General features: G+C 45.6%; 1 protein-coding gene across 1 annotated transcript in view; it reads left to right on the top strand.

Annotated features, from left to right (window-relative positions):
- Positions 1-15,030, top strand: part of PMS1 (PMS1 homolog 1, mismatch repair system component) — a 77,008-nt gene that overhangs the window by 59,212 nt on the left and 2,766 nt on the right. The window lies entirely within an intron of this gene.

Here is a 15,030-nt window from a genome sequence, read left to right as displayed (position 1 = left end):
CTTGCAAAATGCATGGCCTCTGCTATGCCAAACGCTTGACGCAGCCAAGGCTGCTTACAAGACCCAGGCAGACAAGGGTAGGGTGGTGGGGTTTGATCTGAAACCTGGGGATCTTGTGTATGTCTCGACCAAGAACATTAAGATGCTGCGGCCTAGCAGGAAATTGGGGTGGAAGTTCATAGGTCCATTCAAAGTGCGTAAAGTCATAAATGATGTGGCGGTTGATGTTGTTTTGCCTAAGAATTTACGTGCTCTGCATTCTGTTTTTCACATGAGCCTGTTGAAGAAGGATCCTGGCCCGTCTCCCTGGAGACCAGCAGTTACTCCTCCTCCACCTGTCATTTTGGAAGGGGATGAACATTTTGAGATCGCTGATATCCTTGATTGTAAATTGAAACGTGGTAAACTCTGGTACCTTATCGAATGGGTTGATTTCGGTCCCCAGCACCGTGAATGGGTGGAAGAAGGGGATATTCGGGCCCCTTACCTGATCCGTAGTTTCCACAAGAGGTTCCCGGACAAACCGGGAGGTCTCCCGCCCAGCCCGGGAGATCTCCCGCCCGACCCGGGAGGTGTGTTGTAAGTGTATTTTAAGGGGGGCAGTATGTCAGCAAGCTGCCATTCTGTTTTCTGTGACCTCTGTGTACATATCCTTTCCCTGTTGCACCCGGCTTGTTTTCTATCATCCTGCTCCTGCGTTGGAATGCACAAGATAACTGCTGGAGGTTGTGTGGGGGAGAAGATGCTGTAATGCTTGCCTATTGCTTTTCTCATGAGTACTGCACCTGTGTTTTGTCTGATGTTCTGCCTGGTTCCCATGGACTGAGCGCACAACCGTTTTATTAGCCCGCCAGCGGGAATGCTATTCATTGGATCTGTATCTGTTTGAATTTCCTTTATTATGCTTGACCTAACTGTGTATCCCCAGTTCTAACAAAGAACGTGTTTGAGTATGTCTTCAACGCTTTGAAATAAATTTTGCTTTTCTTGAAAACGTGGATTTATTCTCGATGCTTGGGGATCCAACAAATAGTCAGCATCCATTTTCATAAAGTGCTAGAGCAGTATTCAAGTAAAGTGCAAGAGCAAATATCCTAGGTTAAACTATACCGCTGTTTAGGTGCTAATCCTGATTGGTGTTCTCATAACGGCTCAGATTGAGCAACTAGATTACGTGGCGAGACAGGCTGAAGGTGGTAAAGCCCAGGGCCCAGGGACACTAATCGGTATTTAAGGCGGCTCCTAATCGAAAGCCTGGTGGAAGAGCTCCGTCTTACAGGCCCTGCGGCAGCTTTAGATTCCCCTGATTCCAATAGGAGACGATTTAAGCATTTGCTTGATTCTCCCCTTGAAATTGGTGGGACTTCAATTTTTGGTTGAATTACTCCACTTTTGATTTGAGACCTGCACACATCATCGCTAGAGGAGCGGCTAAGTCTGTCCAGTGCCAAACCTGTTCTTTACAGAAACTGTGTTGTTGTTTTTAATACACCAGTGGTCTCTTAAATGACCAAGGATTTTTTTAAAAATATGGCTCAGCTTTTATTTGCTCAAAATTGTTAGGTGCTTTCCTCTTTATATTTGAAATATTACAGTTGGGGTTCTTTCTTATTTTTTAGACTTCAGGATGTTTTACTATCCTGTTTTGTTTTGTTTTTTTAATATCTGCAGCTATTAGGATTAGAGAATTGGGGTCTGGGGTGGGGATTGAATGCAACCTGCATCGTACATGCGGCACACCCTGGCTCGGCATGTCATTCATGCACTCATTTAGATGTTTCGGAGAGTCTAAGATTACATCCCCAGAGGTACAGATGTGTTGACATATATCGCTCGCCTCTAAGAAGTAACGCCCCGCCCTGTGTGTGCAGCGTGTGGTTAGTTTCCTCTACGGGAACAGAAGCGCCCCTTTTCACTGTACACATTTGAACTTGCTTATGGTCGTGTTTACTTGACCAAGTCAAGTTTCTTTTTAACATGCGAGTTTGCATGAAATCCAGATCTCTCTCCCCCTTTATTATTAAACACGGTATACAAAATACCTTACTTTGACAGAAGAACAGAATGAAAATATGTCAAAAGAAAAGTTCTACTGAGTTCTACCCTCCTAAGCGCGTTGACTTCACTTGAAGGGTGTAACTGTATTGTATTAATTTAATAAAACTGTATTTTATTGATTTGATTTAATTGATTTATACCCCGCCGTTCTCCCAGAGACACAGGGCAGCTTACGTCATTTTTTTCTCCTCGCCATTTTGTCTTCACAACAGCCCTGTGAGGCAGGTTAGGATGAGAGAGTGACTGGCCCAAGGTCACCCAGCGAGCTTCCGTGGCACGAGTGGGTATTCGAACTTGGATCTCCCAGAATCCTAGTTCGATACTCTTAACCACTACACCACGATGGCTCTCTGATGTTTAGGATTGCACAGTTTATCCGCGGCAGCTTGAGTTATTAACCCTAAAATGCAGAATATATTGAAATTATGCTTTGCATGACTTTGGTCCTTTTAGTCTACATAAACTTGTCTTCATGTAAAAGACAAATGGTCAAATGAGATGAGGCAGAAGAGGGAAGGCTGAACTGGGCGAAAACTGGGCCTGTATCTAATACTGACGGGACTGCATTTCCACTTGCGAAAGCTGGAGGTGATTTCTATTCGTTGTGGAAGAGAAAAGTCCTGCTCCATGAAGTCTGCAGGTACTTGGATTCGTACCAGTAGATTTTACTGGTGCTTGGCCATCTCACCATGCCGAAGTGCAGGGCTTTTTTTGCAGAAAAAGCCCAGCAGGAACTCATTAGCATGATAGGCCACACCCAACAACAGAAACTCATTAGCATATCCAGCCACACCCACGAGAGCATAGCTCATTAGCATATTAGGCTGCACCCCCATGTTACCAGAAGTATAGTCATTCAGCCACACCCATCTTTTGCTTCTTATTCTGTTTACCTTGTTTGTTGTCAAAACCTAGAGCTTTTTTTGTAGCAGGAACTCCTTTGCATGTTAGGCCACACCCTTAATGTAGCCAGTCCTAATGAGTTTCTGCTGTTGGGTGTGGCCTATCATGCTAATGAGTTCCTGCTGGGCGTGGTCAACTTGGGAGTCCAGTGGAGCCTGAGCGGCGGATGTTACCTTCTGACACACTTCCGGTGACGTCAGGGGGTGTGGCATATGAAAATAAGTTATGCTAATGAGCTATGCTAATGAGCTCTGCACCTCTTTTTCTACGAAATGACCCCTGGTCACCATAAGTCATAAATGACTTGACAGCCCATCACACACACACACACACAGGAGTAAATATTACCATAATGAGTTACTGGTTTTAAAAAATAACATTTCCTGTCTGCTGTCGCTTTTTTGTGGCTAAGTTTTTAAAGGTAGCAGAATCTGCTCTGTTTCCTGGGCATCTGAGTTGACTTAATGACACGCTAGCTCTTCATCATACTGCTTCTGACTTTTCTTTTCAGGAGTCCATTTGCCTAATTATTGAAGATATTTTAACGTCAAGTTTCTCATTAGCATGATAGGCCACACCCAACAACAGAAACTCATTAGCATATCCAGCCACACCCACGAGAGCATAGCTCATTAGCATATTAGGCTGCACCCCCATGTTACCAGAAGTATAGTCATCCAGCCACACCCACCTTTTGCTTCTTATTCTGTTTACCTTGTTTGTTGTCAAAACCTAGGGCTTTTTTTGTAGCAGGAACTCCTTTGCATGTTAGGCCACACACCCCTAATGTAGCCAATACTAATGAGTTTCTGCTATTGGGTGTGGCCTATTATGCTAATGAGTTCCTGCTGGGCGTGGTCAACTCGGGAGCCAGCCGGAACTCCGTTCCTGTGCGTTCCTGCCCCAAAATAGCCCTGCCGAAGTGAGAAATGAAAACAGCGACTTGACTTTCCGCCATTTTAGATTCTGGTGGGTAGCCATGTTGGTCGGAAGCGACAGACCAAAGTTTGAGTCCAGAGGCACCTTTAAGACCAACAAAGTTTGATTCTGGGCATAAGATTTCATGTGCCTGCACACAAAAGCTTATGCCCAGAATTAAACTTTGTTGGTCTTAAAGGTGCCACTAGACTCAAACCTTGTTCTTCTGCCATTTTAGTTTACCCTCATTTAGTTATAAGGACCGATAGAACTCTGTGGCCAGTTTGGTGTAGTGGTGAGGAGCGCAGACTCTAATCTGGGAGAACCGGGTTTGATCCCCACTCCTCCACATGCAGCTGCTGGTGTGATCTTGGGTCAGTTACAAGTTCTTTCAGAGCTGATCTATCATGAGCAGTTCTCGAAAGAGCTCTCTCAGCCCCACCTTCCTCACAGGGTGTCTGTTGTGGGGAAGGGAAAGGAGATTGTAATTCGCTCTGAGACTCCTTCAGGTAGTGAAGGGCGGGGTATAAATCCAATCTCCTCCTCCTCCTCTTCTTCCATCGTTGCTGGCTAACCTTTATGGCAAATATGTTTTGTTACAAGTTAAATCCCAGGATGTGATCACGACACTTTGGCACTGGGGTCCCCCAACCTTATCGAGCTTTTGGGCATTTCTGGAATGTTGAGCTATCCAACTCTGCTCCAGCCATGTTAAAAAAACCTCTGCTACCCACGCCACAGATGAATAATCTTGGTTTGATATCCACAATAGCATTGGAGAGAGGTTGATTTCTAGGCTTTGGCAGAGCGCTGAAGGAAGTTCGCTTCTGGTGGAATATAATGCCTCGATGGGTGATTGACTAGGTCCGAGCAAATCTTCGCTGTGAGTTATTAGAAATGTTATAGCTTCATCGTGCTCCCATGTGCACAGTGATGACAGATCCAGCGTAACATATTGGAAATCTTAGAAGATACGCCCCCCCGCCCCCAAGACGACCTTGGACGAGTATCAGTTATATTCCCTCCAGCGAGAAGTGATTGTTTTCTTAGACATGTACAAACCCACAACCATCTACCACAGGCTGATTTAAAATTCAGTTGATGAGCATCCTCATGCTCTGTAATGCATACCAACGAAATGGAATATTGCTGCGAAAAATGCTATGTTTTGTGAGGTACAAAATTGCTTTCCTTAACTTTTCGATTTTCTTTCTTTTCTTTTTTACTATTTTTTTTTAGTATTGTGTGTGTGCGCACGCGCGCATGTGTGCACGCGTGCTCGCAAGCCTGGATGTCATGGCAACTTCTGGTGACCCCTAGTGGGGCTAGGGCATTTCAGAGAGGTGGCTCGATAGCCTGCCTCTGCGTCTCGGCCCTGGTACTCCTTGGAGGCCGCCCTTCCAAGTACCTGCCAGGGTCAGTTCTGCTCAGCTTCCAAGTATTTTTAGATTTCCTTGACCTTCATCCCACTATTCCGGTTGTGATGTACGATCCCGGACTGCTTAAGGGCTTTATTGAACTGAGCTCTGGGATGTATTTTGGATTTCAGGATTAATCCCCTGGGAGGGAGAAAAAATGCAATTTATGTTCCATCTTCGTTCCACACTGAGATGTATTACTTTGTACCACGTTTGATCAGATAAATTAACTGGAAAAACAATTAAAACAGCAAAGTAATTTTAAAAGTATGCAAATTGTGACATTTAGTACTTTTTTTAAAAAAATCTGCAAAATATAAAACCACACCATATGCTCTTCATTACATTTAGCGAATACACACATGGGAGGGTCAGTCAAAGAGAAACTGAATGGCTTTGGGGGGCTTAATTTCAGACGATAAGGCGCTGAAATCAGAATTCCCCGAATACTGAATAAGCTGATACCCGTTTTTGTGTTATCTAGGAAAGGATATCTCTCAGCAAGCCGCAAGTGCTCTTACCTCGGACTTGAACATAGCCTGTGGTTAATAAGAATTGTGTTGCCCTGGACGGCCCAGGCTAGCCCGATCTTGTCAGGTCTCAGAAGCTCAGCAGGGTCGGCCCCGGTTAGTATTTGGATGGGAGACCGCTGAGGAAGGCCCAGGTCTCTATGCAGAAGGATACCAATGGCAAACCACCTCTGTTCATCTCTTGCCTTAAAAACGCCACTGCCATAGGTCAGCTGCAACGTGATGGCACTTTAGGTAAGGGTAAAGGTTTCCCTTGCTCGAAAGCCAGTCGAATCCGACTTATCTCCATTTCCAAGCCGCAGAGCCAGCGCTGTCCGAAGACTTTTCCATGGTCACATAGCCAGCATGGCTAAACGCCGAGGCATAGGTCAGCTGCAACTTGATGGTACTTTAGGTAAGGGTAAAGGTTTCTCTTGCTCGAAAGCCAGTCGAATCCGACTCATCTCCATTTCCAAGCCGAAGAGCCAGCGCTGTCCTGTCCAAAGACTTATCCATGGTCATGTGGCCAGCACGGCTAAACGCCGAGGCACACAGAGCGCTGTCACCTTCCCACCAAAGTGGTACCTATTTATCTACGTGCAATTTCTTGCTTTCGAGCTGCGGCCAAAGACGGGAGGTTAGTCCGTCACGCAGCACTCGGGTCTCGAACTGCCGAACTACAGACCTTGCAGTCTGCAGCTCAGCGTCTTAACCTCTGAGCCACCAAGACTGTAGACGCACCACGTTCTTTAGATGCACATTTAGCTCATGCTAGATAGCCTGATCTTGTCGGTTCTCGGGAACTAAGCAGTATTAGTCCTGGTGGGAGACCACTAAGGAGGTCTAGAGTTGCTATGTAGTGGCAGTAGAGCAAATTTAGAGTCCAGCGGCACCTTTAAGACCAACAGAGGTTTATTCACACTTTTGCACACTTTTTTCAAATACAATGGAATAGAAGGTAGAGTTCAAACTTATAGACAGAGGCTGGAAAGCAAATTAACATGTAACATGATGAAGATGTTTTAAGATATGCAAAGACAAAATGAAATAACAAGCTAAGGTTATAAGGTCAACACTTGTTTTTATTTAATTAAGGGGGGGGAAGGACAGCAAAGTAATAAATATGTCAAAATAGGGGATAAATGTGTAAAGGTATCTTCTAATTATGGGATCTCTTTTGTAATTATGTAGTGGCAGGCAATGGCAAACCACTCTCAGTGACCGATTCCACACAAGAGCTGGGCCACGGTCGCGCCTCCCTTTGCCCCGCTTCTCTTGGTCAATTTCACGAAACCGCGGGGAAAATTGGGCGAAGCCGTGGGTCAAAATGCGGCCGTGCGGCTTCGAGTGGGAAATTGATCAATAGAAGCGGGGCAAAGGGAGGCACGACCGCGGGCAGCTCTTATGTGAAATCGGTAAATGTCTCTTTCCCGGAAGCTTCTATTGGGGGTGGGGGGGAATATCACCTTCAGCCAAGCATAGTTCTTTTTAAAACTGAACAGTTTATTCTTTAATGTCTCTCTCTCTCTCTTTAGTAGAAAAGAATAAGAGTCCAGTAGCACCTTAAAGACTAACAAAATTTGTGGCAGGGGAGGAGCTTTCATGAGCCACGGCTCACTTCTTCAGATCTCTTCCTGTTTTCTACTACTACCGACTAACACAGATACCCATCTTGATCTCTCTTTTTAAATTGACCCCCCCCCCCCCATGTGAGTAGAAGGCATTAGTGAATCCACATTTTCTGTCCCATCCCACTGGAGCTTATAGCCTCCAACTTTCAGGAGAGGGGTAGGGTGAAGGAGAAAATAGAGAAGTTGGTGGTGGTGGTGGGGAACTGTTCCACTAGCAAAACTCTTCTCAAGGCTCTTGTCCATTTATGTATTTACAAGCTGTTGGTGTGCCCACAAATGACTTAAATTAGCATGATGCGGGACTGGCAGCAAAACATTACCTTTGTAGACTTATCTGCAAGTCTTCCTCATCACCGTACAACCACATAGTCTGTCGGTTGCCATCTTGGACTGCTCGAATTCACTGCCACAGGAGGTGGCGGCGGCTACAAGCATGGACAGCTTCAAGAAGGAATTAGATAAGCATATGGAGCAGAGGTCCATCAGTGGCTATTAGCCACGAGGTATAGATAGGAACTCTCAGTCTGGGGCAAGGGATGCTCTGTCTTCTTGGTGCTTGGGGGGTGGGGGCAACAGTGGGAGGGCTCCTAGCGTCCCCTGGCCCCACTGGTGGACCTCCTGATGGCTCCTGGTATTTTTGGCCACTGTGTGACAGAGTGTTGGACTAGATGGGCCATTGGCCTGATCCAACATTGGCTTCTCTTACGTACTTTTTGTTCTTATGACTTGGATGGTTAACTGACAAACTTTATGGGTTCAGTGAAGCAACCCTTGTGTTTAGACCATGATGGTAATTTTGACACTGCTGATAAACTCTTGTCATTGTGACAAGAGTTGTTCTTTTGGCATTGAGTGTCTGATTTAAGGTTGTTTTTTAAAAAAATGAACGAAATATAATAATATCGCTGAGGTGGGACAGCTAAAAAGACTGTTGTTGGTTTTTTCCTGGCACGAGAGAGGAGACTTTTCCAAAGGTCGCTAGGGGAAGAACTGTTCGGAACAAGGAAAGAACACCGGTAGCACAGAGAAGCCGTACTCTTTTATTCGCTTGGAAACTCATCATTTATTCTTAGAATATTTTCCTTGGACATTACTCTGTATTTCACAAAAAAATGTTTGGGGGAAATTGCCTCCTGGCTCGTGCATCGCCATTGCACAATACGTCCTTAAGGGTAAATTTTACAAGCATATCGAGGTTATCTCGTCTCAAATGTGGCCAGTTATCCCTTGATGGATTTATGCAGGGGAAATGCTTTGGTCCCTTTAATTTTTAATGTGCCGTTGAGTCTGCCCAAATCTAACAAAGTGATGGAAGAGAGGTTTATAGAATAAGTGAGACTGGATCGTAAAAAGAAGTGGAAAGAACCTTTCCTATTTATTATTCTCCTGCGTTAAGAAGTTACTAAGAGTGTAAGAAAAGCTCTTCTGAATCAAACCAGTGGCCCATCTAATCCGCCATCCTGTTTCATATCACAGTCAGAGCCCTGGAGGACCAACAAATGGTACAGAGGCCAAAGCCTTCCCCCAGTGCTGCCTCCTAGCATTGGTATTCAGAGGTTTGCTCCCTTTGGATATGGAGGTTTCCTTTACTCACCATGGCTAGTAGCCAGTGAAGGGCCTTACCTCTGTAAAAGGTAAAGGTTCCCTTGCTCGAAAGCCAGTCGAGTCCGACTCTAGGGTTGCGGTGCTCATCTCCGTTTCAAAGCCGAAGAGCCAGCGCTGTCCGAAGACGTTTCCATGACCATGTGGCCGGCATGACTAACCACCAAGGCGCACAGAAAGCTGTTACCTTCCCACCAAAGTGGTACCTATTTATCTACTTGCAATTTCTTGCTTTCGAACTGCTAGGTTGGCAGGAGCTGGAACTAGAGATGGGAGCTCACTCCGTCATGCGGCACCCAAGTCTTGAACTGCTGGACTACTGACCTTCCACAGCCTGCAGTTCAGCGTCTTAACCACTTGAGCCACCGCAGCTCCTTACCTCTGTGCATCTATCTAATTCCCTCTCAAAGGGATTTATGTTCACAGCCATTGGATCAAAGTCAGAGTTAATATATCACAGCCATAAAGATAGCCCTATACTGAAATGTCATGTTTTAGCAGAATGCTGATATTCATTAAAAGCCGCCTTTAAGACTCCTTACCAAGGCAGAACTAAAACTATGGAAGGAGGAGTTTTCTTCCACCAGTGGTGATGGGAAAAGTCAGACCAGAACCAACAGGTTGAAATTAAATCAGAAGAGTCTTCAGCTAAACATTAGGAAGAACTTCCTCACAATCAGAGTGGTTCCTCAGTGGAACAGACTTCCTCGGGAGGTGGCGGGCTCTCCTTTTTTGAAGGTTTTCAGACAGAGGCTAGACGGCCATCAGACAGCAATGTGGATTCTGTGGACTTGGGCAGATCATGAGAGGGAGGGCAGGAAGTGTTGCCTCAGTGCTTAGTTCTTGTGGCCCTTTCTTACACGCCCGGGGAAATACTGATCGCCACTTTGGGGTCAGGAAGCAATTTTTCTCCAGGCCACTTTAGCTGGAGATCCTGGAGGCTTTTTGTCATCTTCTGGGCATGTAACAGCAGCCACTGTGGGCGTGTGGGGGGCAGGTATTTGTGAATTTCCTGCATTGTGCAGGGGGTTGGACTAGATGACCCTGGAGGTCGCTTCCAACCTTATGATTCTATGCTTCGTTTCTGCCTCCTGCCCCTATGAGAAGAATTATTCAAGATTACGTTCTCCTCTGACCCATTAAAATTTTGCCCGGTCTGTTCAAAAGTTAACTTCTAACCTCTTTGAAGGACCTAGAAGTGAAAATGTCCCTTACTTTGTGTGTTAAATGTATAGGATATATATATACAGTACCCAAACTGCATATTGAAGATGAACCGCCTGGATTTTGTTTTACATCACTTCTAGCAAGTTTTCATTTGTTGAATCACAAGAAATGCATCTAGATAGAGAAGAAGAAAACGGGGATGCTTTTAGAGATGGCAACATACAGAAATAGACCACAAGAGAAAAGAAGGAGAGGAGGGGGGGAGATTGGATTTATACTCTGCCCTTCACTACCCGAAGGAATCTCCAAGTGGCTTACAATCCCTTTTCCTTCCCCTCCCCACAACAAACACCCTGTGATGTAGGTGGGGCTGAGAGAGCTCTTTCGAGGACTGCTCGTGAGGGATCTGCTCTGAGAGAACTTGTGACTGACCCAAGGTCACACCAGCAGGTGCATGTGAGGAGTGGGGAAGTCCGCACTCTTAACCAATGCACCAAACTGGAAAGGAAGTATTGGCAGTTCATTTTAGCCTGTATTTATTGATGTTTTAATGTAATGTATGTTTTATTTCCAGCACTGCCGCTTGTTTGCCGCCCTGGGCCGCTTGGGTAGGGCGGGATATAAATCCCTAAATAAATAAATAAATAAATAAAAACATAAGAGATGCCAATGTTGGATCAGGCCAAAGGCCCATCCAGTCCAACACTCTGTGTCACACAGTGGCCAGAAATACCAGTGCCATCAGGAGGTCCAGCAGTGGGGCCAGGACATTAGAAGCCCTCCCACTGTTGACCCCCCCCCCAAGCACCAAGAAGACAGAGCATCACTTGCCCCAGAGCCCCTAGCTATACCTTGTGGCTAATAGCCACTGATGGACCTCTGCTCCATATGCTTATCTAATTCCCTTTTGAAGCCGTCCATGCTTGTAGCACCCACCACTTCCTGTGGCAGTGAATTCCATGTGTTAATCACTCTTTGGGTGAAGAAGTACTTCCTTTTATCCGTTCTAACCCGACCGCTCTGCAGTTTCATGGAGTGCCCACGAGTTCTTGTATTGTGAGAAAGGGAGAAAAGTACCTCTTTCTTTACCTGCTCTTTCCCATGCATAATCTTATAAACCTCGATCATGTCACCCCTCAGTCGTCTTTTCTCCAAGCTAAAGAGCCCTAAGCGCTTTAACCTTTCCTCATAGGGAAAGTGTTCCAACCCTTTTATCATTCGAGTTGCCCTTTTCTGCACTTTTTCCAAAGCTATAATATCCTTTTTAAGGTGTGGTGCCCAGAACTGCACACAGTATTCCAAATGAGGTCTCACCATTGATTTATATAGGGGCATTATTATATTGGCTGATCTGTTTTCAATACCCTTCCTAATAATCCCCAGCATAGCATTGGCCTTCTTTATTGCAGTCACACACTGTCTCGACATTTTCAGTGAGTTATCCACTACAACTCCAAGATCTCTCTCTTGCTCAGTCTCTGCCAGTTCAGACCCCATCAATGTGTATTTATATTTAGGATTTTTGGCTCCAATGTGCATCACCTTGCACTTGGCCACATTGAACCCCATTTGCCATGTTGACGCCCACTTGCCCATCCTTGACAGATCCCTTTGGAGTGCCTCACAATCCTCACTGGTTTTCACCACCCTGAACAACTTCGTATCATCTGCAAATTTAGCCACTTCACTGCTTACTCCCATCTCCAAATCATTAATGAACAAGTTAAAAAGCAGTGGACCAAGTACTGATCCCTGCGGTACCCCACTGCTTACCACCCTCCACTGAGAAAATTGCCCATTTATACTCACTCTCTGTTTTCTATTAATTAGCCAGTTTTTGATCCATAAAAGGACTTGTCCTTCTATCCCATGATTTTTGAGCTTACTTAGGAGCCTTTGATGAGGAACTTTATCAAAAGCTTTCTGGAAGTCAAGGTAAATAATATCTATTGGATCCCCCTTGTCCACATGTTTGTTCACCCCCTCAAAGAACACTAACAGGTTAGTGAGACAAGATCTTCCCTTACAGAACCCATGCTGAGTGTGCCTCAATAGGTTTTGTTCATCTATGTGCCTACTAATTCTTTCCTTAATAATGGTTTCAACCAATTTACCCGGTATCGACGTCAGACTGACTGGCCTGTAATTTCCCGGATCTCCTCTGGAACCCTTTTTAAAGATGGAAGTTTGTAAGCCGCTCTGAGAGTCTGAGTGAAGGGCGGGTATAAATCCAAACTCTTCTTCTTCAGAAACCCTGGCCTACCCTGTAGTGGTTAAGTGCGCGGACTCTAATCTGGGAGAACCGGGTTTGATTCCCCACTCCTCCACTCTCAGCTGCTTACAACTTTAATGCCAGTAGCTCACAAAGTGGAATTTTTGCTCACAAGACTCCACAGCTTAGAGGGAACATAGGTCTTGAGAGACTCATACGGTGGTCAAAACCCAGGTCCCATCCAATGTTCCCTCTAAGCTGTGGAGTCTCGTGAGCAAAAATTCTACTTTGTGAGCCACTGGCATTTAAGTTGTGAGCAAGCGATTGGGCTGCTGCATAAATTAGTTTGCTCTGAAGCCATCCTTCTGGAGCTAAGACAATAATGTGTGAGCCGGAGGCTAATGAACTGTGAGCTAGCTCACACAAACTCAGCTTAGAGGGAACACTGGTCCCAACAGGAGGTCCACCAGTGGGGCCAGAAGCCATCCCACTGTTGCCCCCCACCAAGCACCAAGAATACAAGCATCACTGCCCAGGGCATAAGAGAAGCCAATGTTGGATCAGGCCAATGGCCCATCCAGTCCAACACTCTGTGTCACACAGTGGCTAAAACCCAGGTGCTAACAGGAGGTCCACCAGCAGGGCCAGAAGCCCATCCAGTCCAACACTCTGTGTCACACAGTGGCTAAAACCCAGGTGCTAACAGGAGGTCCACCAGCAGGGCCAGAAGCCCTCCCACTTTTGCCCCCAAAGCACCAAAAATACAAGAGCGTCACTGCCCCAGACAGAGTATTCCACCGGTAAAGGTAAAGGTTCCCTTGCTCGAAAGCCAGTCGAGTCCGACTCTAGGGTTGCGGTGCTCATCTCAGTTTCCAAGCCGAAGAGCCAGCGCTGTCCGAAGACGTTTCCGTGGTCACGTGGCCGGCATGACTAAACACCAAGGCGCACGGAACGCTGTTCCCTTCCCACCGAAGTGGTACCTATTTATCTACTTGCAATTTCTTGCTTTCGAACGGCTAGGTTGGCAGGAGCTGGAACTAGAGATGGGAGCTCACTCCATCATGCGGCAACCCGGGTCTTGAACTGCTGAACTACTGACCTTCCACAGCCTGTAGTTCAGCATCTTAACCACTTGAGCCACCGCAGCTCCTTCTGTGCCTTGTGTCTAATAGCCACTGATGGACCTCTGCTCTGTATGTTTTTCCAATCTCCCCATAAGAGACCATAGAAGAACCTGCCTTAATTAAATATTGTATAGTTCTTGTTCAGGTGCCCAGTTCTAAAATGCCATCCCTTCATGTGATCACTGTAGGATACTGAAGAAGTTTCAGTATACTGTCTCATACATCCAGTGGTTCAGTTTCCAGACGTTGAAGTCCTTGTCAATTTTAGCACAGGAAGCCACCGTAAAATTCTATTTATGAGTTCAGTTGACATTTACAATATAACACGCTTAAGAGCATAGCAGACCTCTCAAGCATTCTGCAGACGGAGGCCCAGTTATAAACTGGGAAATGGTTTCCAACATCATCTTTAATTTCACTTACTTACACTTTAATATGTTTCTGGGGACTATTGCTTCTTTCCAAACACAGAAATACTAAAAAAGAAAGAAAAGTAAAATGTGCATTGAGCCAATGCTAACTGGGATTTGAATTTGAATAAATGGAGAACACTTATAAAATGCCATCAGAGGTCACGCTCCAAGGAGTTAATTGGGGTTTGGGTTTGTTTTTTAAAACTATACTGAATGTTAATGGTTACGTTTTTAGCATCTTACTCGTGACTGTCATTGTACTTGTTTTGGGACATATCTGTAAATAAAAGGATGATAGAAATTTTCAAGATTATGCATGGGACAGAGCAGATAGAGAAAGAAGAACTTTTCTCCCTTACAATACAAGAACTCGAGGACACTCAATGAAATTGCTGAGCAGTCGGGTTAGAAGTGAACAGATAAAAGGAAGTCCTTCTTCACCCAAAGAGCAATTAACACATGGAATTCACAGCCAAAGGAGGTGGTGGCAGCTACAAGCATGGACGGCTTCAAGAAGGAATTGGATAAGCATATGGAGCAGAGGTCCATCAGTGGCTATTAGCCACAAGCAATGTTCCCTCGAAGCCTTGTGAGCAAAAATTCTGCTTTGTAAGCTACTGGCATTAAAGTTGTGAGTGAGCAATTTGACTACTGCATAAATTAGTTTGCTCTGGAGTAATTCTTCCTGAGCTAAGACAAAAATGGGTGAGCCGGAAGCTGAAAAACTGTGAGCTAGCTCACACTAACTCAGCTTAGAGGGAACACTGGCCACAAGGTATAGATAGGGACTTTAGGGCAAATGATGCTCTGTATTCTTGGTGCTTGGGGGGGGGGCAACAGTGGGAGGGCTCCTAGTGTCCCCTGGCCCCACTGCTGGACCTCCTGATGGCACCTGGTATTTTTGGCCCCTTTGTGACAGTGTTGGACTAGATGGGCCATTGGCCTGATCCAATATTGGCTTCTCTTATGTTCGTATGTATGGGGCAAGTGATGCTCTGTATTCTTGGTGCTTGGGGGGGGGCAACAGTTGGAGGGCTTCTAGTGTCCAGGCCCCACTGCTGGACCTCCTGATGGC

The sequence above is a fragment of the Gekko japonicus genome, unplaced genomic scaffold (genome assembly GCF_001447785.1).
Source record: "Gekko japonicus isolate JY-2015 unplaced genomic scaffold, Gekko_japonicus_V1.1 scaffold2871, whole genome shotgun sequence".
NCBI lineage: Eukaryota > Metazoa > Chordata > Lepidosauria > Squamata > Gekkonidae > Gekko > Gekko japonicus.
Note: the sequence above shows the minus strand (reverse complement) of the source record. Positions and strands in the feature narration are given on the sequence as shown.